General features: G+C 40.1%; 3 long non-coding RNA genes across 3 annotated transcripts in view; 2 read left to right on the plus strand and 1 right to left on the minus strand.

The window, feature by feature from the left end:
* LOC135718241 (uncharacterized) overlaps positions 1 to 24,325 on the plus strand; it is a 389,691-nt gene that overhangs the window by 341,891 nt on the left and 23,475 nt on the right. The gene's annotated exons all lie outside the window — the stretch shown is intronic.
* LOC135718484 (uncharacterized) lies at positions 13,077 to 17,965 on the minus strand. Its single transcript, XR_010520846.2, has 4 exons — positions 17,515 to 17,965; positions 16,420 to 16,520; positions 14,997 to 15,082; positions 13,077 to 13,530 (listed from the first exon to the last, which is right to left on the minus strand). It is a non-coding gene; the product is annotated as an uncharacterized lncRNA (long non-coding RNA).
* On the plus strand, positions 15,303 to 18,447 carry LOC135718485 (uncharacterized). Its single transcript, XR_010520847.2, has 3 exons — positions 15,303 to 16,027; positions 18,123 to 18,183; positions 18,337 to 18,447. It is a non-coding gene; the product is annotated as an uncharacterized lncRNA (long non-coding RNA).

Raw genomic sequence — 24,325 nt, forward strand, 5'->3', positions numbered from 1 at the left:
GGCAGACTAGTTGCACGTACGTGTCAGGCCTCTATCTCGGCACAGGAACGAGCTAGGAGGGTGGGACCTGCGTACCCGTCTTAGTCTCGGCACGCTCGACGCGTGGTGCGAGTTTGGTGAAGATCGGAGGAGGTTGAAATTTTGGTCAAAAAAAGACGACGGGGTACCCCTTACGTCGTTTTTTTGGACCAAATTTTAAAAGTTCGCGGATTAAGCTCAAACCGCTCACGCGTGATGAGGGAGTCGCGCTGTGCAGATGAACGCGCGTCTCGGGGCGGTGACTCGTTGTGGGGCGGAGCTACGGCACTGACACGTTTCAGCGATTCCATTCAAAAAAAAAATAGTGTGTTCGTGTACACGTCAAAATTGCGCGAAAGTTACCTTGACGCGATCCGGGCGTCGTCCGCGTCGAATCCACGCGGTCGAAATCGCTGAGGCTCTAAAGGAAAAAAATTACACGAACCCATTATCCGTCCATTGCCAGACTATTTGCAGGTACGTGTCAGGCCTCTATCTCGGCACAGGAACGAGCTAGGAGGGTGGGACCTGCGCCATCGTCTTAGTCTCGGCAAGCTTGACGCGTGGTGCGAGTTTGGTGAAGATCGGAGGAGGTCAAAATGATCGGTCAGGAATATACGACCGGGGTACGCCTTAACGTCTCAGTCTCGGCACGCTCTACGCGTGGTGCGAATTTGGTGAAGATCGGGCGAATAATGGGCAAATGGACGAATAGTGGGTTCGTGTCATGGGGGGGGTCGGGGGTGTGGTCAGGTGGGGTCAGGGGGTCATCCCGCACAAATAATGGGCAAATGGACGAATAGTGGGTTCGTGTCATCCCGCACAAATAATGGGCACATGTACAAATAGTGGGTTTGTGTCATGGGGGGGGGGTCGGGGGAGTGGTCAGGAGGGTCAGGGGGTCAATCCGCGAGAATAATGGGCAAACGGACGAATAGCGGCTTCGTGTCATTTGGGGGCGTGTCTGGGAGGCCAATGGGCAAGTGTCACCATAGAGGGTCCAGGGCCCCGTGGATACGCGCCCCCTGCGGGCAGAGCGCATATTGCACCGAAAACGGGCCTCCCGAAAGGGCCCTTGGCTCGGCTCGGGGGGGGGGACAGGGTCGCGGAAACGCCCGTCGGCCTCACCGCCCGACCCGAGCCTTTGATCCGCGGCGCCCGATCGGCCGCGGAAAATTTCGGCGGGCCGGCGCGCAAGCGACACAAACCCGGGTACATTTCCAATCGGCTAACAGCTCCGTGTCACGGGTTCCCTAAGGCGAGTGACAGAAATGTATCTGTACATGAGTCAATGTGTTCGAAAGAGGCCATGAGAAGGGCTTTCGAAACAACTTCAGATAGACCCCTTAGTAATAGGAGTATAAAAAACAGAGATAGCCGCAGCCTATAATCTGGTAGTAAATGGATATAAACCGGATGAAAACCGATTTTGTAAAAATTCCAGAACTGAAGCCACTGGGCAGTTTGGAAATAAATGTTTGTCACTAAACCGAGTAGTGAATAGTCTAGATTTAAAATATCCTTACTTTCGTCTGGAGCGAACTCCAGGCATGAACAAGAAGCGATAAGCTTGTAAGTCACCCACTTTCCTCAGAGAACTGATGGCTAATAAAAAGGCTAACTTCAGTGACAGAAATGTATCTGTACATGAGTCAAATGTGTTCAAAAGAGGCCATGAGAAGGGCTTTCGAAACAACTACAGATATAGTCCTTATTAATAGGAGCATAAAAACAGAGATAACTGCAGCATAAAATGTGGTAGTAAAAGGTGAAGCAGTTATCAACAGGAGTCCACAGAAACGTGTAAGTGTATTTGATTTGAGACTTGTGAAGTTTTAGCGCAGTGTCGTTGCTAAGAAACGCTCTCTTGTTTACCTTTGTCTCACGTGCTGCAATCCGCGTTTGTTCTCGCGTGTCCTCGCGTGCTTTAGTGTATTACAGTAAATACAGTAGTAGTTTCGGCCATTAACGTGTTGTTGATTGTTTTCGGGCGTGGCCAACGCCAGGAGAGTATTTAAACAGCAGTAAACAGTTCAGTCTTCAGGTGAAGCAGTTATCAACAGGAGTCCACAGAAACGTGTAAGTGTATTTGATTTGAGACTTGTGAAGTTTTAGCGCAGTGTCGTTGCTAAGAAACGCTCTCTTGTTTACCTTTGTCTCACGTGCTGCAATCCGCGTTTGTTCTCGCGTGTCCTCGCGTGCTTTAGTGTATTACAGTAAATACAGTAGTAGTTTCGGCCATTAACGTGTTGTTGATTGTTTTCGGGCGTGGCCAACGCCAGGAGAGTATTTAAACAGCAGTAAACAGTTCAGTCTTCAGGTGAAGCAGTTATCAACAGGAGTCCACAGAAACGTGTAAGTGTATTTGATTTGAGACTTGTGAAGTTTTAGCGCAGTGTCGTTGCTAAGAAACGCTCTCTTGTTTACCTTTGTCTCACGTGCTGCAATCCGCGTTTGTTCTCGCGTGTCCTCGCGTGCTTTAGTGTATTACAGTAAATACAGTAGTAGTTTCGGCCATTAACGTGTTGTTGATTGTTTTCGGGCGTGGCCAACGCCAGGAGAGTATTTAAACAGCAGTAAACAGTTCAGTCTTCAGGTGAAGCAGTTATCAACAGGAGTCCACAGAAACGTGTAAGTGTATTTGATTTGAGACTTGTGAAGTTTTAGCGCAGTGTCGTTGCTAAGAAACGCTCTCTTGTTTACCTTTGTCTCACGTGCTGCAATCCGCGTTTGTTCTCGCGTGTCCTCGCGTGCTTTAGTGTATTACAGTAAATACAGTAGTAGTTTCGGCCATTAACGTGTTGTTGATTGTTTTCGGGCGTGGCCTGCTGAGTTTCAGCCCACATTTGAAGCACTTATAAAAACAGTCAGTCCACCGCGGCAGCGGTCGCGTGCTGCCCTCGTCGTGTGAAGACCGAAGAGTGTAAAGACCATCGACTCTACCTGCGCGACTCCACCGAGCAGGGACACCGACTGGGCACTTAAGTATTGCACTTTTTGTACTAACTTTTTCTATTTATCTATATAGCACTCTTTTTCCTCTCTTGTACATTTCCTATTCTTATAATTTTACTATGTGCTTTCAAATCTCTACTGTCATTACAACTCGTAAATCTGTTGTATCACGTCGCCGTGGGAGAAATATTAATAACCTCTGCACTCTCCCACCTTCCACTATTGCCTCACTCTCTCTTCCCATTGGCTTATGGAACTGCCAATCTGCTGTCAACAAAGCAGATTTCATTACTGCCATTGCCTCACATTCTGGCCTTTCTGTTTTAGCACTTACTGAGACATGGATTAAACCAGAGGACACGGCCACTCCGGCTGCCCTCTCCAACAACTACACTTTCTCACACAGTCCTCGCACAACAGGAAGGGGTGGAGGAACTGGTCTGCTCATCCCAAAGGACTGGAAATTCCAACAGCAAACCCCCTCATGTGACAGCAACTCTTTCGAATCGCATATTGTTACTATCATTCACCCTACTAAAATGCATTTTTTAGTTATCTATCGCCCCCCAGGTCAACTTGGACACTTCTTGGAGGAGTTAGACGTACTTCTGTCTTCATTCCCTGAGGATGGTACTCCTTTAGTAGTACTTGGTGACTTCAATATCCACCTGAAGAAACCACAGGCAGCTGACTTCAACACCCTGACTGCGTCGTTTGACCTCAAGCGAGTCCCTACTTCACCAACACACAGGTCTGGTAATCTTTTAGATCTTATCTACACATGCTGTTGTTCCACCTACCACACCCAGGTCACCCCACTTCACACATCTGATCACTTCCTAATTACTCTCGACCTCGACCTGACTCCCCCTGTCGCTACATACGATCCCCCATTGGTCACGTTCAGGCGCAACCTGCGCACGCTCTCTCCCTCCCGCTTATCCTCTGCGATTGTTTCCACGCTGCCCGCTCCCAGCCAACTCTCTCTGTTAGATACTGACAATGCCACTGACACACTTTGTTCCACTCTTACATCCTGCTTAGACACATTATGCCCTCTGACATCTGGACCGGCCCGGGTCACACCTTCTGCTCCTTGGCTAACTGAGGTTCTCCGTGAGCATCGCTCCACACTCAGGGCTACAGAGAGGAAGTGGCGCAGATCGAATGATCCTTCTGATCTCTGCCTCTATCAGTCTCTTCTTGCCTCCTTCTCCAAGGATGTCTCCTCTGCAAAGACCCTATACTACCATTCAAAGATTAACAATTCACCTGACTCTCACACTCTCTTCAAGACCTTCTCTACCCTTCTTTGTCCCCCTGCCCCTCCACCTTCATCCGACCTAACGGCTGATGATTTTGCTTCCTTCTTTGTGAAGAAAACGAAAACTATTAGCAGTCAGTTCTCCGAGCCGCCGCTTCTTGCGCATTCTCAAATCCCTGAGACATGCTCCCTTCCCTCCTTCTCTCTCCTATCCGAAGCAGATGTTTCCAAGGTCTTGGCTTCTAATCATCCGACTACCTGCCCGCTAGATCCCATACCCACCCATCTCCTCCAGGCCATCTCTCCGTCTGTTATCCCTGCTCTCACTCACATTATCAATTCATCCCTTTCCACTGGCACCTTCCCTGTAGCATTTAAAGAGGCCCGGATAACCCCGTTGCTGAAGAAACCCACTCTCAATCCTGCTATGCTAGAGAACTACAGACCCGTTTCTCTTCTTCCCTTCATTTCCAAGACTCTTGAACGCATTGTGTTCAACCAGCTCTCCACTTTCTTCACACAAAATAACCTCCTGGATAGCAATCAGTCTGGATTCAAAAGTGGTCACTCCACTGAGACTGCGCTGCTATCAGTCATTGAGGCCCTAAGGCAGGCAAGGGCAGCCTCCAAATCATCTGTGCTGATCTTACTGGATCTATCTGCAGCTTTTGACACCGTCAATCACCGCATCCTCCTGTCGACTCTCATGTCTATGGGTGTCACTGACACAGCGCTTTTATGGTTCAAGTCGTACCTCTCAGATAGGTCATTTCGGGTATCCTGGAGAGGTGACGTCTCCGAACCCCAACGTCTAGATACCGGGGTCCCTCAAGGCTCTGTGCTTGGACCGCTGCTCTTTTCGATATACATGACATCCCTGGGCTCTGTCATTCGGAAACATGGCTTTTCCTACCACTGCTATGCAGACGACACTCAACTCCACTTGTCGTTCCACCCTGATGATCCTACGGTTTCTGCCCGCATCTCGGCATGCCTGAGGGACATCTCACTCTGGATGAAGGATCACCATCTCCAGCTTAACCTTGCGAAGACAGAACTGCTTGTCATATCATCCGAACCAAAGATTCAGCACAACTTTTCCATTCAGCTAGGTTCCTCGACCATCACGCCTTCCAAGACGGCCAAAAACCTGGGAGTGGTCATTGATGATCGGCTTAGCTTCACGGAGCATGTTGCCAGCACCGCTCGCTCTTGTAGATTCATCCTCTACAATATTAGGAAAATTAGACCTTTCCTAGATGAGCATGCTACGCAGGTCCTGGTCCAAGCTCTTGTCCTGTCCAGGCTGGACTACTGCAATGCGCTACTGGCAGGACTTCCAGCCTGCACGACCAAACCCTTACAGATGATTCAGAACGCAGCGGCAAGAGTGGTCTTCAATGAGCCAAAGAGGGCGCACGTCACTCCTCTCTTTGTCAAGTTACACTGGCTTCCTATAGCAGCCCGCATCAAATTTAAGGCTCTGCTCCTGGCCTTTAAAACCACCACTGGGTCAGCACCCCCTTACCTTCGCTTGCTTATAGAGCCTTATGTACCCTCTCGATCACTGCGCTCTGCCACCGAGCGACGACTTGTGGTACCATCTCAAAAAGGGAAGAAAACACTAACGCGTACCTTCTCAGGAACTGTCCCACAACTGTGGAATGATCTGCCGGTCGTGACACGATCAGCTGACACTGTAGCTGTCTTTAAGACTCGGCTAAAAACCCATCTCTTCCACCATTACCTAACTTCCTAATTACAGATTTACTATCTTTATTTAGTTACCCTTCTCTTTATCTCTTTCTCTATCTACCTTCCTCTTTATCTAAAAAAAAAAAAATAAAAAAAAAAAATAAAAAAAAAAAAAATACTAACATACCCTTGGCTATGTATATTGTGTTGGACTTGATGAGACTATTTCCAGTGCACTTATGTATTGCTGTCTTATGTTGCCATAATTGCTTCTATTGTTTACCTCACTTGTAAGTCGCTTTGGACAAAAGCGTCTGCTAAATGACTAAATGTAAATGTAAATGTAGTAAATGGATATAAACCGGATGAAAACCGATTTTGTAAAAAATTCCAGAACTGAAGCCACTGGGCAATTCGGATCTTAAATCTGGAGTAATCTCCATTTTAAACCATAATTGTTTTCTGGTAGAGAAGGCTCTCGAATAGTATGGGCTCTACAACCTCGGTTGAGAGACCCTGATTTACAAATTGGTCTAAGAACCATGTTCGGGCTGACTATTACCGGGTTACCGGTAACACCAGATTGGTTTGTTCTTGACAAACTCGCTCTGAATCTCCCGGGAGCAGAGCGGTTGGGGGAAAAAACTTTACAGACGTCGCCTCAGCCACGTCTGTACCATAGCGTCCAGACCCAACAGGGCTGGATGTGAAAGGGAAAAACCACAATGGGCAATGAGTCATCCCTCGAGAAACAGATAAGTCGACTTTGGCTAGACCAAACCAATTTCAGATCTCCATCACCACATCTGGGTGAAGTCTTTATTCCCCCGGCATCAGCTCCTGCCTCGACAGGGTGTCTGCTCTCACATTTTGGACTCCGGGGATGTCTGAATGACAAAAAATTTCCTGTGAGACCAAAGGAGAACCTGATGCGCCAGTCTGTATAGAGGGCGCGACCTCAGGTCTCCCTAATACTGGATGCTGCTGCCAACCGACCTAACACTCTAGAAAGTGCTTTACAGTGTAAAGTTGGCCTTATCTGATCCTAGACACTAATGCCAGGATCGACTCTGTGTGTGCAGGAGACATTTGTGTCTACATCTTCACTGAGTCCCAAGTTACCCAAAGAGATTATATTTTCTGCTAGGGTGTTAAAATGCCCTTTTTGGCGTTGTTCCGTAGCCCTAGGCGCTTCATATGGGCAAGGACGACATCTCGATGCCGAACTGCCATCTCTCGAGACTGGACTTACACTAGCCAGTAATCTATGTAATTAAGTATTTGGATCCCTTGAAATCTCAGAGGAGCAAGGGTTAAATCCATGCATTATGCTCTGTGGAAGAACTACGCTGAACGGCAGAACCCGATATTGGTATGCTTTGCCCCCGAAAGCAAACCTGGGAAATTCCAGATGCTGCAGGAGGATAGATATATGCATAGGGTTCCTTTAAATCAGACCTGATTGACACCACAATAGAAGGAATTGTCATTTTTAGAATTGTATCTCCTTAGAGACTGATCTAAATAGGCCTCAGCCCTCCATCCTTCTTTGGTACAATACCTCTAGCAGCCATTTTGTGACAGTTTATAATTTACTCCACTGGTGGAAAAATACACTAAAAAGGAGATTAATTCCGGAAATCGAATGCTCACTGCCCTGAAGCGGAGGACCGGCAGGGCACAGCTGAGCTACTAAAATGCCCTATTGTTCTGTTTTATATGTCTTTTTTAATGGAGACAAAAAAAGGTCTTCTTTAATGAAGACGGAACATAAGGGGTTAACAAACTATGTTGTATGTGAGGGCACATCGAGCGCAGGTTTTATCTGCGCTCTCATGAGGGGTACCCCAAAAGGCCACGTGTGAACGACAGGTCCCCTTTAACGCAGCCTTATGATTTGAGACAATGACTGCTCTCAGATCAGCCTTTATATGCCTCTGTGGTTGCTAGTTGTTGTTTCGTCCCCCAGGCTCTCTGAGGGAGAGGGGGGCACGAGAGATAACACTCTGTTTTTTATTATCTGTATGTTGTGTAAAACTACAGATTCTGGGGGGAAACTACGGAAAAACCCTTTCTTTAGTAGCACTTTCTGAGAAAAGTCTTTAGGTTTACCCTTAATTTCATCCAATAAATCTGCTTGATATACGTAGGGCTGTGACGGTCATTATATAACCGTGAGACCGACGGTTATAGTTGAACACCGTCATTAGAACTGTATAACCGGCAAAACCGTGTTATTAAAATATTTTTAAAAAATTTATCATAAAGAATGTTTAAATACTAATTAAAAACAATTGTTAACAGTCTGTGTTATACGCCCCACCGTGTTCTCACGCAGTGAAAAATACAGAGCGGAGCAGACACTGACAACGCGCTGACATACAGGACAGACCAGGTTACTTTTCGGTTACTCTTGAGATTAAACATATTAAACAAAGTCTCACCTTTCAAATCATCTCTTCCTTCTAGTTAATTTTTAGCATCAAATAAACATGAATGACCATAAGAAGGAATGTTGTTTTAACCGCGGAAAGGCGTCAGTACACTCCGCTTTTCAAGTACAAATCCTCCCATGCTAATCTACTAACTCTCCTGAAAGCACATTCACTGCTTGTCTTGCTGTTAATTTTAAATAAACGTAGAGCAAGTAGCTAATCAGTGTCTTGTTTATTCAAACGGCGTTTACTTCGCAAGCGTGAGCCCTGAACACTGCGTACTGGAGAGCGTTTGTCGCGCGAGGCCATTGTCGGCTGCGTTTGCAGCGCATACTGTGCAGTTTAATAACAGTATAAAAATCTCAAGTTCATATTACTTTACTTTAAATGCATTTATGAGCAAAACCTCTTCAAGACGCTTTTTAATCCACATTCTGGTCCATGTAATGACAGATATAGACACAATTAAATCTGTTTCTCTGAAGATTATCAAAATAGATGAGAGAGGATTCATTTATGCTGAGCAGAGAGTGACAGCGCAGTCTTCTGTCAACAGTGTGTTTTTTTAAATATTTCATTGCTTTCTGTTAAATTGCTTAAAGTCATTACTGTTTAAAACACCTGGCATAACATTCATGATTTTATGGTAAAATTACACTTTCGCGTCAATCCACAAGCATTTAAACGAGCAAAACGCCCCCCACAGACGGTTATGTTATGAACCGTCACATTTGACTCACGTCACAACCGTCATCACCAATTCTGAAACCGGCACACCCCTAGATATACGTGAAGAATGCCAATATTGCGAAGGCAAGCTCCAAATTGTTTATCTATTTATATTGTTGCTGTCTCTCGCAACAAATAAACCACGAGAAACTTTCAATACAGGGCATTTACCGTATCTGGATTATTTAAAAACCCAAAATGGTTGAGAAACTCGCTGATGTGTTTAACAATAAATGAGAGGAATCTGCATGGTCTTCGTTTAATAACTTCTCAGTGTAAATCAGAGAAGAAAGTGAAACCTCTTTCGTCAAGTTCACTGGCAGCCTTCATATTTTGTTCAAGTGCTGGCCAGTCAATATTAAATTGTTACAGCCGATCGGGTCACAACATAATAGTTCTTCGTAACATGGAGAAAAGGTATTATCAGTAAGCTCATTTGTGTTTTTTGTATAAACATTAATTACATCTAGATCCTCAGAACTAGAGTAATTCACAGCACTCGGTTAAGTTAAAACAGGTGAAGCCGACTCAAGTTAAATAGTTCAAGTTAAATTTATTAGGAATATCTGGTAAAAATATTTCAAATTGCAAACAACTAAATTCAGCCTATATTTTATATCAAACCCGTGGAAAACCCGCAATTTTATTTCCAAATGTATCATGTATAAACTGCTCCAATGCATCCGCTATGCCTTCACTGGAAAGGATAATTTATAATAGGGGTTCCCAATAAGTGTGTTGCAAAGGGGAATAAAGTGGGTGTGCAAGTACTTGGCTGTGCATTACACTTAAAATATATAAAAACAAACTGTTGTTGTTCATTAGTTCACGCGTTTATTGTGTTTGGACACTGGATGCGCAAGCAGCGTGGTTACAATGCAGATATAGCTTAATGGACGCATTTCTGGAGCCTGTCTGTCTACTTCAAATATAACATATAAAATATATATAATATATAATAGCCTATATAAATATATTATATGATTGCTTTGATTTTAGCTTTGATTAGTTTTAATGTGGAAATTTTGTTGACCTTAGGAGACTATACAAGCAGTAATCAAGTGCGCAGTTTATTTTGAATGTTTATAAAGAATATGGCATGCAGTTGCCTCAAAGTTAGAAAACATTAAAAAACTTCGATGCAAAGTCGAATTAACATTAATAATTATAATCAGTTTTTTTTTTACCCGATTTATTTATGCAGCTAAAATACTATCCTGTAGACTAAGATTTAACCGATATGAAATGCACAAATGAAATAGTAGGATTCGCTGTATAGCTGCCATAATTTCACCAACTTTTCCACCCAAAATATATTTTTTAAATAGTTTCTTAACTTAAGCCTGTAGCATTTAAGTTCGCAGCTGATGTCTCTTTGGAAAACATAATTAAAAATCTAACAACCATCAATGTAATGATGTCTAATTATGTGAATGTTTTATTTTTAAATAGAAAAATATTTGCCTAATTAAACACAGAGTGTATTGCAACTTTTTTTTTTACAAATATTTAGTTGTATAGACTGCAATGTAAGCTTTTATGAAATTGATGGCCCCTAGTGGAGTCATGTGGGATAAGGTATAGCTAAGAGTGCTCCAGACCAACCTTCCGAACGAATGACTTACAGAAATTATACGTAACTAAGAACGTTTCGGGAAACATGTATTAGCGATAAGGTACAGCTTAAGGTACAACTTAAGAATGACGTAGCGTTAAGGTAGTTTCGGAGAACACAGCCCCGATTATAAGATTATGCTCTTTCATGTACAAAATCATGTTGCCAGTTAACCTAATTGGTTGTGAAATTGTTCTCCATATGTTGTCTTTAGCATTAGTACAGCCTTACAGCCTTGAAGTAAATGGGTGTCTACTAATACATCACCTCATTGAATATATTCTAGATCTGTGTTCATGGCCGAATGTGTACATGGAAAACTTCAACCCAGCAGAATGATCGTCATCAGGTTAATGGAGGGTGATGCCACTGTACAGGGCGTTCTGACAAAAGTCCAAGATGCCTTGGGAGCCTATGACCCCTTGTTCCTGAGAGACGGAAAGGGGAATGAGATACTTGATTCGGAGGGAACAAGAGATAAAAAAAATCTTTCTCTTTGTAGTCTAAATCAGGGGTTCTTAAACCTTTGCAAGCTGGGCGTCCCTTTCAAAGGTTTAAATATTGTGTTTCTTACATTAGTCCCTCCAAAAAATACTGGGTCATTTCAATCATAGATATACAACATCTATATTTTATCTCTGTAGTATTTTGGATGTTTTTCTTGCCTGGCTGCCTATGCATCCATAGATCTATTTATCTGAAATACTATTGTTTTCTCTCTATAGGCTCTATCTATTGGAAGCAGAATGCTAGAAAAATCCTTGCAGTAAAGCTGGGGTAAACGACTATTTATTAAACGATTAATCTGTCGACTATTTTTCCGATTAGTCGACTAATCTAACGACTAATTGTACGATTAATCTAATGATTAGTTTCTGTTGCTTGATTAATAAAAACCATAATGTATCTCAAATAAATGCACAAAAACATTCTTAAAGAGCACCAATTATGCTAATAAATTAGCACGTTAGCGCGTTATTGTAATATCCCATAGTACATACCCAGATAGCACACGTACGTCTCAGATACGTCTTGTAAAGATCTTTACATCTGCTGACGATCGTTTTTGAATAATACGTCTTCCATATCTCTACAAGACGTATTTAAGATCTTAAAAAATTCTAAATCCTACCTGCCTGCAATGCATCTCCGTTTGGTCTTGAATCCGATCAAACGCAGACGAATCAGCAAAGACCTCCAACTCATTTCATTTTTTAAATAAATGTCTTGTTTAATTGTTTTAAAAATATAGTCAACATGTTTTTAAGGGTTGGCATTAATTTTGAAGCAAAAAATATAATTAAATATAATTAATAAAAGCCCATATCACGTATAATAAAAAGGCAATATAGACATTTTGCATTTAATCCAAAACGTTAAAAAGGCACTTACCGTAGATAAAGCACCATGCACAAGAAAAGGTGATCTCATACTCTTTCTGACTACAAAATATTAACAAATACAAAAGTTATACATTTAATTAAATAAAACAATTGCCAACAAGCTGATTATCTTAAGGTGACCCTGCTTACTGCAATTATAATTACTGGGTGTGACTCACATTAAGTGTGTTTGTCAACAGTTATATATCTAAGGTTGAAACTTTTGATAGTTTTTGACCCCACGCCATCCATTGAAATTGTGTAACACACCTTGCATTTTCACAACATTTAGTTTTAAAAATCATCTGAACAAACTCTGAGCAAACCAAAGGTGATATTGAGAATGTTTATATAGATGAAGAAACCTCATAAAAAATTGAAAACACAATACACAATCATTTGACCAGGTTTAATCCAGCATCACAGCATGAATTATATTGACTAGTTTGTTTACCAAATTTGAATAAAATGTTTAACCTATGTGTTAATATGATTACAGCCACAGTGTAACAAAATACTGCAAAGCTATTGATCAAGTTCTCATTACATTACTTCACAAGACCCAAAGCTGATCAGGACACTTTAAGAGCACTGTAACGTAGTAACTGCTGAAAGAACCATGTAATACTGTGAATATAATGACAAACTGTTCCATAACGCTTAGATGTGACTTTAATTACAATACAACATACTCTTTCTCATACTCAGGGTTTTTAAACTGTGGGTGAAGACCCACTTGTGGGTCGCACCGTAAGATAGTGAGTGTTGCATTGTAGTGATGGTTTGTCCAATTAATTATTAGCAATGGTTTTGATATACTATAAGATTACACCTGTCTAAAGCCCATAATACACGGCACGATTTTTGGCTGTCCCAGATGAAAGATTACCAATCGTGAAACAATCGTGGAGATTTCTGTGACCATGGCTCTTAATTGGTGGTCCTATCTCATACAGTGTGAGAGGTTTAAAGATTTCTGTTTTCCCAGTCCTTGGACCAAAGACACCTACGATAGTTTTATGACAGTGTAAGAAGTTCAGCATGATCATCGCACATCAACAATGTGTTTGCTTCTACGATCTGCAAACCTGTATTTGTTTACCACTAGCGCATGCTGATGACAGATGTCGCAGCTTCAGATGCAATAGGTGTCTTCATCGACAGTCTACTGCTGAAGTTTAAACAATCCTTGTCACACAGTGTGATAAGGTCTTATTGGATTGCAAAAATCCTGCAGTGTATCCTGGGCTTAATATGTTGTGGAATGAAAAGTTTGGAAACCCCTGCTTAACACAAACTCTCATTTAAAGTTTATAAGAACTTTTGCAATAGACCGACACTAAACGAAACTGATGGCAGATGAGGTGTTGGGATGACAATGGGCCAGAGTTGAATCTTTGCATCTTAGCAGATCACAGGCAGGTTTCTCCTGAAGTGCTGCATTAAGAAAAGAAAGGAAAAGATGTTAGAACATTTTTAAGGAAATTTAAATAATTCTCACAATCAATATTGGACTATAAACAATAAATTATTACCAATGCAATAACATGCAAACAGACCTGTCAACCACCTTAATAATAGATACTACGCGGTAGGCATGGGCTGGTTACCAGTTTTAAGGTAAACCGTGGTTTTAAACAGTCAAGGTTACAAAACCACTAAAATGGTCTGTGAAACCGTCTCCAAGGTATGAACTGTATTTATACAAAATTCATTAAGTCATGTGATTGATTTGATGTTTACATGTAATATACATTTCGAAAATATTATATATAGACCCTTTTACAGTTGGTAAACATTGTGACGTATTTGTGTGGGCGGGGCTTAGCTGGAGGCAGAAAGAGCCGCCGAGGCTATGTTGACAAGCTTAAACTAGCATGTTTTAGGAAGGATTTATTAAACATTTATGCAGAATTAGTTTCGGATCAGTCCGAATATGTACAGTCACTGATTCTGCGGGACCGTGACAGGTATTTTTGTAAATTAACTCTTGCGATTTTAACCAGGTTTTAGATATTTCCTAGACAACATATGAATTACTTTCAGGTGGATTTGCGTAATTTTGTCTAGGCTTACTGTTTTATGTAACCTATCACTGGGCTAACTATGATTAGCATTGTGGATTATTTTAAGAGACTATTCAAACGATGGCATACACATCTATCGTTGTATGTTTGTTTAACATTAAAGCTAAACAATAGCGCGGTTGGCGACTTTTCACCTATAAAACAGAAACTTGCTGATTTGTACTAGATAAAACCAACACAACAGTACATATGCATAGATTATTTTACCTGATATGAAGTGTGCACTGCAAACACGAGTATTATTTATGATCGTCTCCGTCTAGTCTGTACGCCGTATTGCATTCAACCACAATTGTCTTCTTGATTTCTGTGAAGAAATGTCTGCCGGGATCCGGTAAAAATTTATTTTTTAAACCAAAAGTGCGGTTCCTTCTAATCTGGCAGCCAAAAACACAACAAGATGACATTTTAAAGTCAAAAACTCAAACTTTTAGCGCGCCGGCTATGAGTTCCTACTTATTTTTTGCCTCCAGCTAGAGCGGTGACGTCACAGTGACGTGGGTGATTAAGGGGTCTATAATATAATTTAAAGGCTTTATTTTTACCTGCCATTTAAAAATAAAATAAAAATTAGTGTAGCAATGGGAATACCGCAACACTGTGAAACCGTGGTATTTTTGCTAAAGGTAATCATACCGCCAGAATCTTATACTGGCCCATGTCTACTAAGCGGTTGTACCATGTGTTAGAAACATCAAGATTCTCACATTTTTAGGGCTAGGGCAATACCACAGTTTTGTCTATTCTTCATGTTCTCTAGGGCAGTTATTTTGCCCCAGTGACAGAAACAGCGACAGTAATCAAATAATTCATTACCTTATCTACATGTGGGTAGAGGCCCACAGGTGAAGGAAGATTTTTGGCCTGCACTTTCACAGCTGGTAAACATGGATTGTGGTGGGCTAGTGACAGAATGAAGAAGATCAGTTTAAAATGTGCTTTACAACCAGAGGTTGCATTATTTTGACAGACAAGGGCTGTAAGAAAATTGTCAAAATCAATAATAATATGAGCCAACAGCCAAACAATAACAACTAAACTCAATCAACTATCTTAATCTGCCTGAACTCCAATCTTGTGGTCTATAAAGTGGGAGTTTATCTGTGTGTAATTCAACCATCATGTTAGACTGAAGGAATTGCAGTTATCATTAGATTTCCCGACAGCACTGGACACTCAGTGTGACTTGAGACAAAGGATAAACAAAGACATTGAGTATGTTTACATGCACATAATAAGAGGACAATTATCTTATTATGATATTATAAAAATCAGCTTATTACATTAACATGTTTCAAGCGTTTTAATTTACTTTTATTTGTGAAGTTTATCTATCACAGGTGGAGACATACGCACATACGAAACGGCAAAAAAGACGTTAAAATCTGGTTTAAGAGCAAAAAAACTACCTGTGCCAATCAGTTTTTGCCATTTATGGGCTTTACCCTATAAAAGAAAACCATTTTATGCATTTAAATGACCTTACACGTTATCAGTTTATTAAGCGTTTAGACTATGTAGACACACTCACTGTGCACTAAAATTAAAAAAAAATTGGTTAACACGACCACTCGTGGTGGCTTCACTCAGAGGTTGGAGAAGACAACCGGTGGACTAAACATCAAGCCTCTGCACGATTCAGGTAAGTGGAATAAAATACATTGTAAATAAACATTATTAAAACAGATTGTGAAGTCATTCATTCAAAACTTGCTATGACCTAAGCCTAAATGACTTAATTTCTTTTTAGAATTAAGACAACCTTAGCAGGAGAGCCCCAGCAGTAACTTTCTCTCAAGCAGATGAGCAATAAGTTGCTTTGTATGAACACCACCCTAACAATCAAGGTAAAAGAGCATTAAACATTAAAGGTATTGCGGAGAATTTAGATTTTCCGGGTGGATCATCAAGACTATTGGTCCTCCTAGTTGTCAATCTGGAGTGTTGCGCAATTGCATTTTTTAAAAAAAAAGCGGAGACGGCGTTTCTTTTCTAAAATTAGAGAAAATCCTCCGCTACACCTTTAAGTGGAACATTTATATAGCATGCTGCTTATAGCTAGTGAGAAAGATAATCTAATTGATCTACCATGCATATCCTTCAAATAACTTAACAGAACAACTGAACATGTATAATATGATTTAATATGTACATTATTAATAATAATTGTTAATAATATTTAATATTTGTGAAATTATATACTTGTGAATTCATTATATTTGCAATGTTTATACATTACCTGTTTTTAGGTAAACAGATTATCCATCAGTGGGTGCCTCAAGGTCGGCTCTGTAAATACTGTAATCTGCATGTTTCCGAGCACACATTTACCAGGACACACTAATATTAAACAGAAAAACAACATAAATCAGTGTTAAACACAAACAAATTTTAGGTAAATTAAATAAGGTTTTCATTTTCAATCAATGTAAAAGAAATAAACGCAATAAAAAACAATGTCAGTGACGTAATAAATATGTGTAAATTTACACGCATCATTTATTAAGCATTATAAAAAATCCAGCAATATTATTAAACTTTGGTTATTTGTTATTATCCCTGCATTCAAATGGTTGCAGGTTGGAGCAGGAAGTTAAACCCTTCTGTCGCTCAAGCGCGAGCATAGACAGTGGTCGCGAGGCCATTCGTACGTCACGTGAGCGCCATTTTCATCATATGACCGTTTTTCCTCAGGCACACTTCAACATTTTCTTCGCATTTAACATCATTATTAACATGTAAATAATATAATTCGTAAACATAACATTTATGTTAATTTATAATATGTTTTTTTTTATTGTTGGCTTTAAGTTAATTTGTCTGTCAGACTCAGTTTGTTCGTGTTGGTAAGTAACTTAACGTACGTTATTAACGTTACGCTAGCCTTTTGTCATGTATGTGTTGTTAGAAACTGATAAAAATACGAATTAATTCACAGATATAAATAACTTTATAGCTAATACAACTGATAAAATATATTAACTTAATTATCAAACCACTTCGCTATAAAACTTTAAGGCTTCTTGTGAATACCGGTCGTTTACATAACGTTAACTTACTCCAAGCAAGTCGGGCGGGAAGATTGATACATTTTATAACTCAAGTAACTTTAAGTTAAACAGGGGCTGGTCTAGGCTAACTTAGCAAATGTTTACCCCACCACCGCTGAGAAAACGGTTACATGTTCAACGTGCCTTGCCTTCAGGATTTGCAGCTCGATTTTGGCTTGCATTTGGCTTAAACGTTACAAACAAACAAACCAAAAAAAGAATGATCATACACGACAATCAATCTTTAGATCCACTACATGCATAACATAATGTTGGTTACTTACCTCTACTGATGAAACTCCTTCGTCAGCGTTGTAACTTCACATGTTGGTTTTGGTAAATCACACAAGGCCAAAGATCGAGGTGAAAAAGAGAAATAAATCGTTCTGCGATCGTTTAACGCGAAGAGACACGAAGCCTTAAAAACCACAGGCTACTCCAGCCCAAAGATTAGTGTAGCCCTTGTGTCCGGCTTCACGTGGCTTAGCGTTAACCAGTATGACGTCACAGTACCGCGTGATTACACTGTTTCGTGGGCTTTTGAATCACTCTCGCGGTACTTCAATGTCTGCGCATGTCTGCATGAAGTCAACCACTCATGCTTGTAACAGGGGTAGCGTTTGTGCGCTCAGTGATTTAGGGTGTTACAAAACAAGATTATTACATTAATATTATCAATTAGTATTGTAATAAAGCTTTTTAAATGTTTGTTAATGATTAAGTGTCATTAACAAACTCTGATTTAAAACATCAATATGCTACGTAAATTTTCCTTAAATCATCAAAACATCCAAATTCAATGAAACAAAAACAACAACAATGTATTTAAGATGAGACACATTCAGCATTTATAATTTTTTCTCTCTTTTTTGTTTGACTTTGTTTTCTACAGTAGCCTGTTAACAGTAGACCAAAGGTATGATGATCAATTATAAATGCAATATGGTTGAAAGGTCAGTAAACAAACAACAAAAAGGTAATTTCTTAATAGAATGTCTATACATTTTTTGCTTTTGTTACATATTTCATACATCAAAATCATTAAACGTTAATAATTATGTAACTAATTATTAATTATAATTATGTAATTATCTAACTTGTTGCAGCTTGACAAAAATGTAGCTTGAAGGAGAAGGGACAGCTGAGTAACAAAGTCCTGGTACGCAGACGATGATACTATTACACTGACAAGAGTGTAATGATGATGGAGACACAAGCCAGAGAAAGTGGGGACCAAACACCAGGCCAGATTCTGCATGAGTGAGTTTAGCATAATGAGTTACAGCAAGGGTTCTCAACTCTGTTCATGGAGTCCCACTGCTCTGTGCATTCTGTATGTCTTTTTGATCTGACAGACTGAGGCTGCGTCCAAATATCACTTTGTGCATCCTATCGTGCATCATGTTCTGGATGTAAAGCATGAGACTTTTAATTGTATGTTAACATTTCTATGGTGTTCACTGCATTATTGTTATGCATTTTGTGAAACATCTGCAACATTGTGTCGTTTATTTAGGGACTACTGAATAAATACTTTAATAAAGCTACATACTCAAAACAAAGAGCTTTTTTACAGGAGCAAATAATTCTGCATCTAAAAGTTTGATTTAAGCAAATGTTCATTTCAGAGTGTTCATTTTATTTACAGAAAAACTTAAAAATGTTAAATATAAATTAAAAGTAGTAAATAAAACACAAATACTTTTTGGTGCAAATTGCCGGCACTACCTGGATTGAAATTTTTACACATGCTAAGTGTGTCCCATCGGATGAATAATTCTACATGCACGCTTGGGATCTTCCCAGCAAACAGGGGACGTCCCCCGGACGTCGCGAACGTCCTCTTAGGTCCGCATAAGGTCCTCAATTGGTCCGCATTGTAACGTTCGCTGGCGGACCTTCCGGGGACATCCGCATGTGGTCCGCTAAATAACGTTCGCTGGCGGACCTTCCGGGGACGTCCGCATAAGGTCCGCTAAATAACGTTCGCTGGCGGACCTTCCGGGAACGTCCGCATATGGTCCGCTAAATAACTTTCGCTGGCGGACATTCCGGGGACGTCCGCACAAAGTCCGCTAAAAACCGTTTTCTGGCGGACCTTCTGGTGACGTCCGCATATGGTCCGCTAGACAACGTTCGCTGGCGGACCTTCCGGGGATGTGAAACCACTCGAAGCTTTAATATAAACCCATACACATTTAACCATAAGAGTTACCCTTTTATGCAACATCAAAGTAAAAATGCTGTTTTTGCTATGGCTTTACTAATGAAAATCGTAATTTATAGTATCTAATATTAAGAATTTCTTAATTTATAAACTACTTAGTATGCTTTACTGACTATATTACATAGATTCCATTAAAGCTGCTTACAATTGTTCTATAATTTTATTGCATTTAAAGTAAATGAAAGATCTGGCACCTTTGTCTTTTTTAGTAAATGATTTTCTCCACTATTCCTAACACATAACTATGGTCAATAAATCGAAATCACAATGCACATATTCATGTAATAGTTAAAGAATCCACCATTGTGAAGTTACATATCACTCAATTAAATATAAATGAAGTGCAAAGACTTGCTTATTTTTATTAATATGACACATACATTAATATGAGTGTTGTGTGGTTCTTCAAGCGTTGTCTTTCTCATATATGAAGCACTGCATGATAAATAATTGTAAAAATCTATATAAATACATTATATCAAGGAAAAACAAATTTAAATCTACAACTACAGTTCAAATGTAAAACTTTTTGCATAGTTATTATTGCGAAGGATTCAAAATGCAAGCAAAGCAATGCAAACAGAAATGTAGAATGACAGTCGCTCAATCTGTTGCAAGCAATGTATTTCAAACAGCAAGTGCTAAAGAAGCCAAACACGCAGAATTACAAGTCCAACGCTGAAACTGCTGGAAAAGAACAGTGAAAAAGATACAGGTAAGACATTTACACATTTTTAGGTTTAGTATCAAATTGCAATGCTAACACTTTACAATAAGCTTGTATTTGTTAGCATTTGCTACCATGAACTAACAATAAACAATACTTCTACAATATTTATTAATCTTAGTTTATGTTAATTTCAGCATTTGCTAATCCATATTTAAAATCAAAAGTTATATATGTTAAATGTGTATTATATTTTGTTGTGGCATCTAGCGGTGAAATTGCAATCAACCTCAATTTCGAAACGCAATGAGATTCTATGGTAGCTGCCACAGGACAAAAATGTCATCGTCTGAAGCCCATGTTATAGTGCGTGCGTAAGGTCTACACTGTAGGTTATCCCTAGCCTGAGCGTAGCTCTGCGTAGCCTGATTTTTAACAGCGCTTCAGTTCTACGCGGACTTCAAGCGCTGTTACTGGTCCATTAGAACCCCTCTCATCAGGTAAAAAACTGCATCATAGCCATTTCCAATTGCGACGGTGAGAACAAAGATAGGCAAAGTTGAGGAGTGATTTTACTCAAACTGCAATGATTCGCTGTTTATTTACTTCCATCAGTGGCGTTCGTTACTCCTCATCCGAGGGCCGCTAATTCAAAATAAGTGTACAGAGTATCATGTGCCTTTTTCAAAATATGTGTCCTGCGTGTTGAGAGATCCTGTGTGCATCACATGTTTTGTCATAATAAGTGCCTGCTGCACACGTGTCAAAACCGTTTATGATAAAAAAGAGATGCTCACGTTCACAAAATACATGCAAGACACTCCCAAAACAGTAAACTCTGATTACACATGAGATTATGTAAGTATCTGGCAATCGTGAGTGTCTCTTTTATCATAAACCCTTTAGACGCATCTGCAGCAGGCACTTATTTTGACATGACACGTGATGCACATAGGATCTCTCAAAGCGCAGAACACATATTTTGAAAAAAGAAACCACACACATGACGGGCTACATACATGTTGTGACGAACTTCGAATCGAGTGCCCTCAAAAAAAGAAGTCACCGGCCGCCACTGCTGTTGGTCTTCTCAAAACATACACAACAATCTGCTGTTTCTTCATTTGTGAGTTAAACTGGCCAAGCTGCTTCTGTGGTTACACGCGTGGAAACTGCCTACCAGCGGTCTGCATGCTATAATGAGCCCTTGAGACAACGTATGGACGAAACACGCTCTGTAGAACAGTTTGTCCGTTTTGTGCTACTGTAGAAACATGATGGTGACTTTCATGTATGGTGGACCGCGGTGTTTAGACATAAAAACAGCTTACTCAAATGTATTCATCTGTGAAAGATAAAAATCTCCATATCTCATTAAATGTGAATAAATGTTAAGATCAAGATTTTTTTTTTACTTTTTTTATAAGGTTTTAGGTTGTGATGTGTCAGATAAATTTGCTTACCTAAATCCTTCAAGCCACGAAGTAGGACACTTTTGGCGCTTTTCCACTGCATAGTATAACCCAGTTCAGCACAGCTCACTTTTGGGGGAGGAGTAATGGGATGGGGTTTCGGATGTGAAGTCATGTGCAAAGTTACAAAAATGCAGAGCACACCACCATGCCTATGTCTGCATGGCATTTTTGTAACTTTGCGCATGGCTCCGCATCCAACAAAACGCACCAAAAATATAGGCGTCATGGCTTAAATGTTCTGTCCGCGGAGAGCTGATACTGATGACACGGGTGTTTGTACAGAACCTGTCATGTGAGAGAGGTAGTGGAAAATGTAGTTGTGGCTGTCAATTTTGATTTTGTGGCTACATTCCATTAATATGTTATGTTGCTCCATGTTGTGTGTGTGTTTGTATCACATTTACGATGATGTTACGGCAGTAGAGGGGACGCAACTGTAACAATAAGCCTATAATCAGAGGTGCACATAACTTTTTTTGTCCTGGTTCTAAAAGGAGCACCTGGAGAGCTTGCTCTCTTCCATTGGTAAAAAATGAAGCCGCCAGTGTCGCCGCTGACATCTTGGGTCTTGAGTCTGCGCAGTAGCAATTTCGGGACCAATCCTGCACAGTAGTGAGCAGGATGTAAAGCCGCGAAATCAAGGCCCCGCCCTCACTCTCCCAGAATGTGCATACACAGCTGTCAATCATGACGTGACAACACCGTTTTATAGCATTAACTAACTAACTAACTAAAAACAAACTTATTTTAAAAACAAACACTTGAATTTACATCAGCATGATAAAACCTACAGTAAATTACAAAAAACAGCTTGGTCTCTCAAGTCCCATTAAATAACATGGGGGAGGCGGGGTTTATGACCTATACTGGGACCAGTCACTGGGGAGTGATCGAGATGTTATGAAATCCCTTATGTTGCAGTAAATTAGCTAACTATGTAACAAAATTTCAGCAACGTTGGTACGCTGGGATTGTTTCTAATCGCGCATACACACCCTTATGTGCACCCCTGCCTATAATCTCACCCACTCTGAAGCGATACTAAACTGTACTGGAAAAGCAATGAAAGCGAGCTGAGCTGCATTGTGCCGAGCCAAGTTTTACCCTACATTGGAAAAGCGCCATATTATGACATCAGACCCTGCCTGGAACACAGAAAATCATGAGACAGTAAAGATGTTTGGTTGTGTTTGAATGCTTTCTCTGAACAAATTCCCCATGAACTATGCATGTAAACGAAATTAACCAAGCTACCTATTCTGTCTTTCCCCTTCTTATACATCCTGTAAAACCAAAGCCAGAAAACCCACCATCTCAGCTTGTTATTAACAATATACTTATTTGTTCAAACAAATATAACTATATAAACTGCTATACAAGTCAAATATACAAATATAACTTATTAAGTGTGCTTGCAAAAGCACACTTATTGTTCTTCTTAAGTTTTATTATTCTTATTATTAAGTGTGCTTGCAAAAGCACACTTGTTGTTCTTCTTAAGTTTTATTATTCTTCTTCTTCTTATTATTATTATTATTATTATTCCCGGGTAGATTTTTTGTGTCAGCTCTAGCGACCAGACCGTTTGACGCAGAGACGCCGTTCAAACTTTAAAATGTTCGGGCAGTACCGGTGTAAATTGCTTGAGAAGATGAAGTCACAGAACCATGTCGTTCTTCCACCATATTGGATAGAACACAAAACCTTAAAAAAGTTTCACAGGTCACAAATTTTGTCGAAACTTCATGAAATTCCACGTACACGATCCTTGGACCAAGCCTCACAAAAGTTACTAGAAGGATTTTTGATTTTCGGAAGCATTTGCCCATCACAGACCAAAATATACCTATGGCGTAGTCGCCAAACAGGAAGTAGTTCAAATCTCAATATGTCTGTAACATTTATTAACCAAAAATTTTATATGAACTCTTGACTCCAATGTGAAGATGCCCAAGATAAAAAAACATTGCAGAAACATGTCTATATTATGTTATTTCCACTTTAAAATGTCCAATTAAAACCTGTGTAAAAATAAAAATGTCATTAGCTTTTACCACTAGAGGGCAGCCCAAGCGTGTTTAATTGCCTTGCCTTCACACGTGACTAGACCGAAACTAAGTCTGTGCCTATTGAAAACTATATATACTGAGGATTATTTGATACTAAATCCGATGGAATATTAATATTTCTCATATACGTTTGTGTACAAAACTGCAAATGGATTTTATATTCTGAAGGCGTGAATCAACGCGAGCTCTCTGGAGAACGTGCAGTCTCACAGACAGGTATGTTTCGGGGATTCAGACGTAAAACCCTTTCTTTTATTTCAGTAATATATTGCATGACAAGTTTAATTCCCTTTTTCATCAATGTAATACATTGTAAATGTATTAGTTTGTAAAGACGCGTCAGTTTCGCGTCCTCGCGTAACAGTGATCGCTTGGCATCGGCTCTATAACAGATGCATGGTTTAAATGATTGTGAATTGACGCGAAAAAGTGTCACTTTACCTTAAATCATGCATGTTATGCCAAGTGTATTTAAACAGTCATGACTTTGAGAAATGTATGACACATTAAAACACAGCTTGCCACAGCTGGAGTAGCGGTGAATAAAACACGTCAAACACACACAAGACACACACAAACACAATAACCGTATATATATTTATGTGTGTACACACACACAATTCTAAATGGATCAAGAAAAATACAAGAATTGGATCG

The sequence above is a fragment of the Paramisgurnus dabryanus genome, chromosome 10 (genome assembly GCF_030506205.2).
Source record: "Paramisgurnus dabryanus chromosome 10, PD_genome_1.1, whole genome shotgun sequence".
Classification (NCBI taxonomy): Eukaryota; Metazoa; Chordata; class Actinopteri; order Cypriniformes; family Cobitidae; genus Paramisgurnus; species Paramisgurnus dabryanus.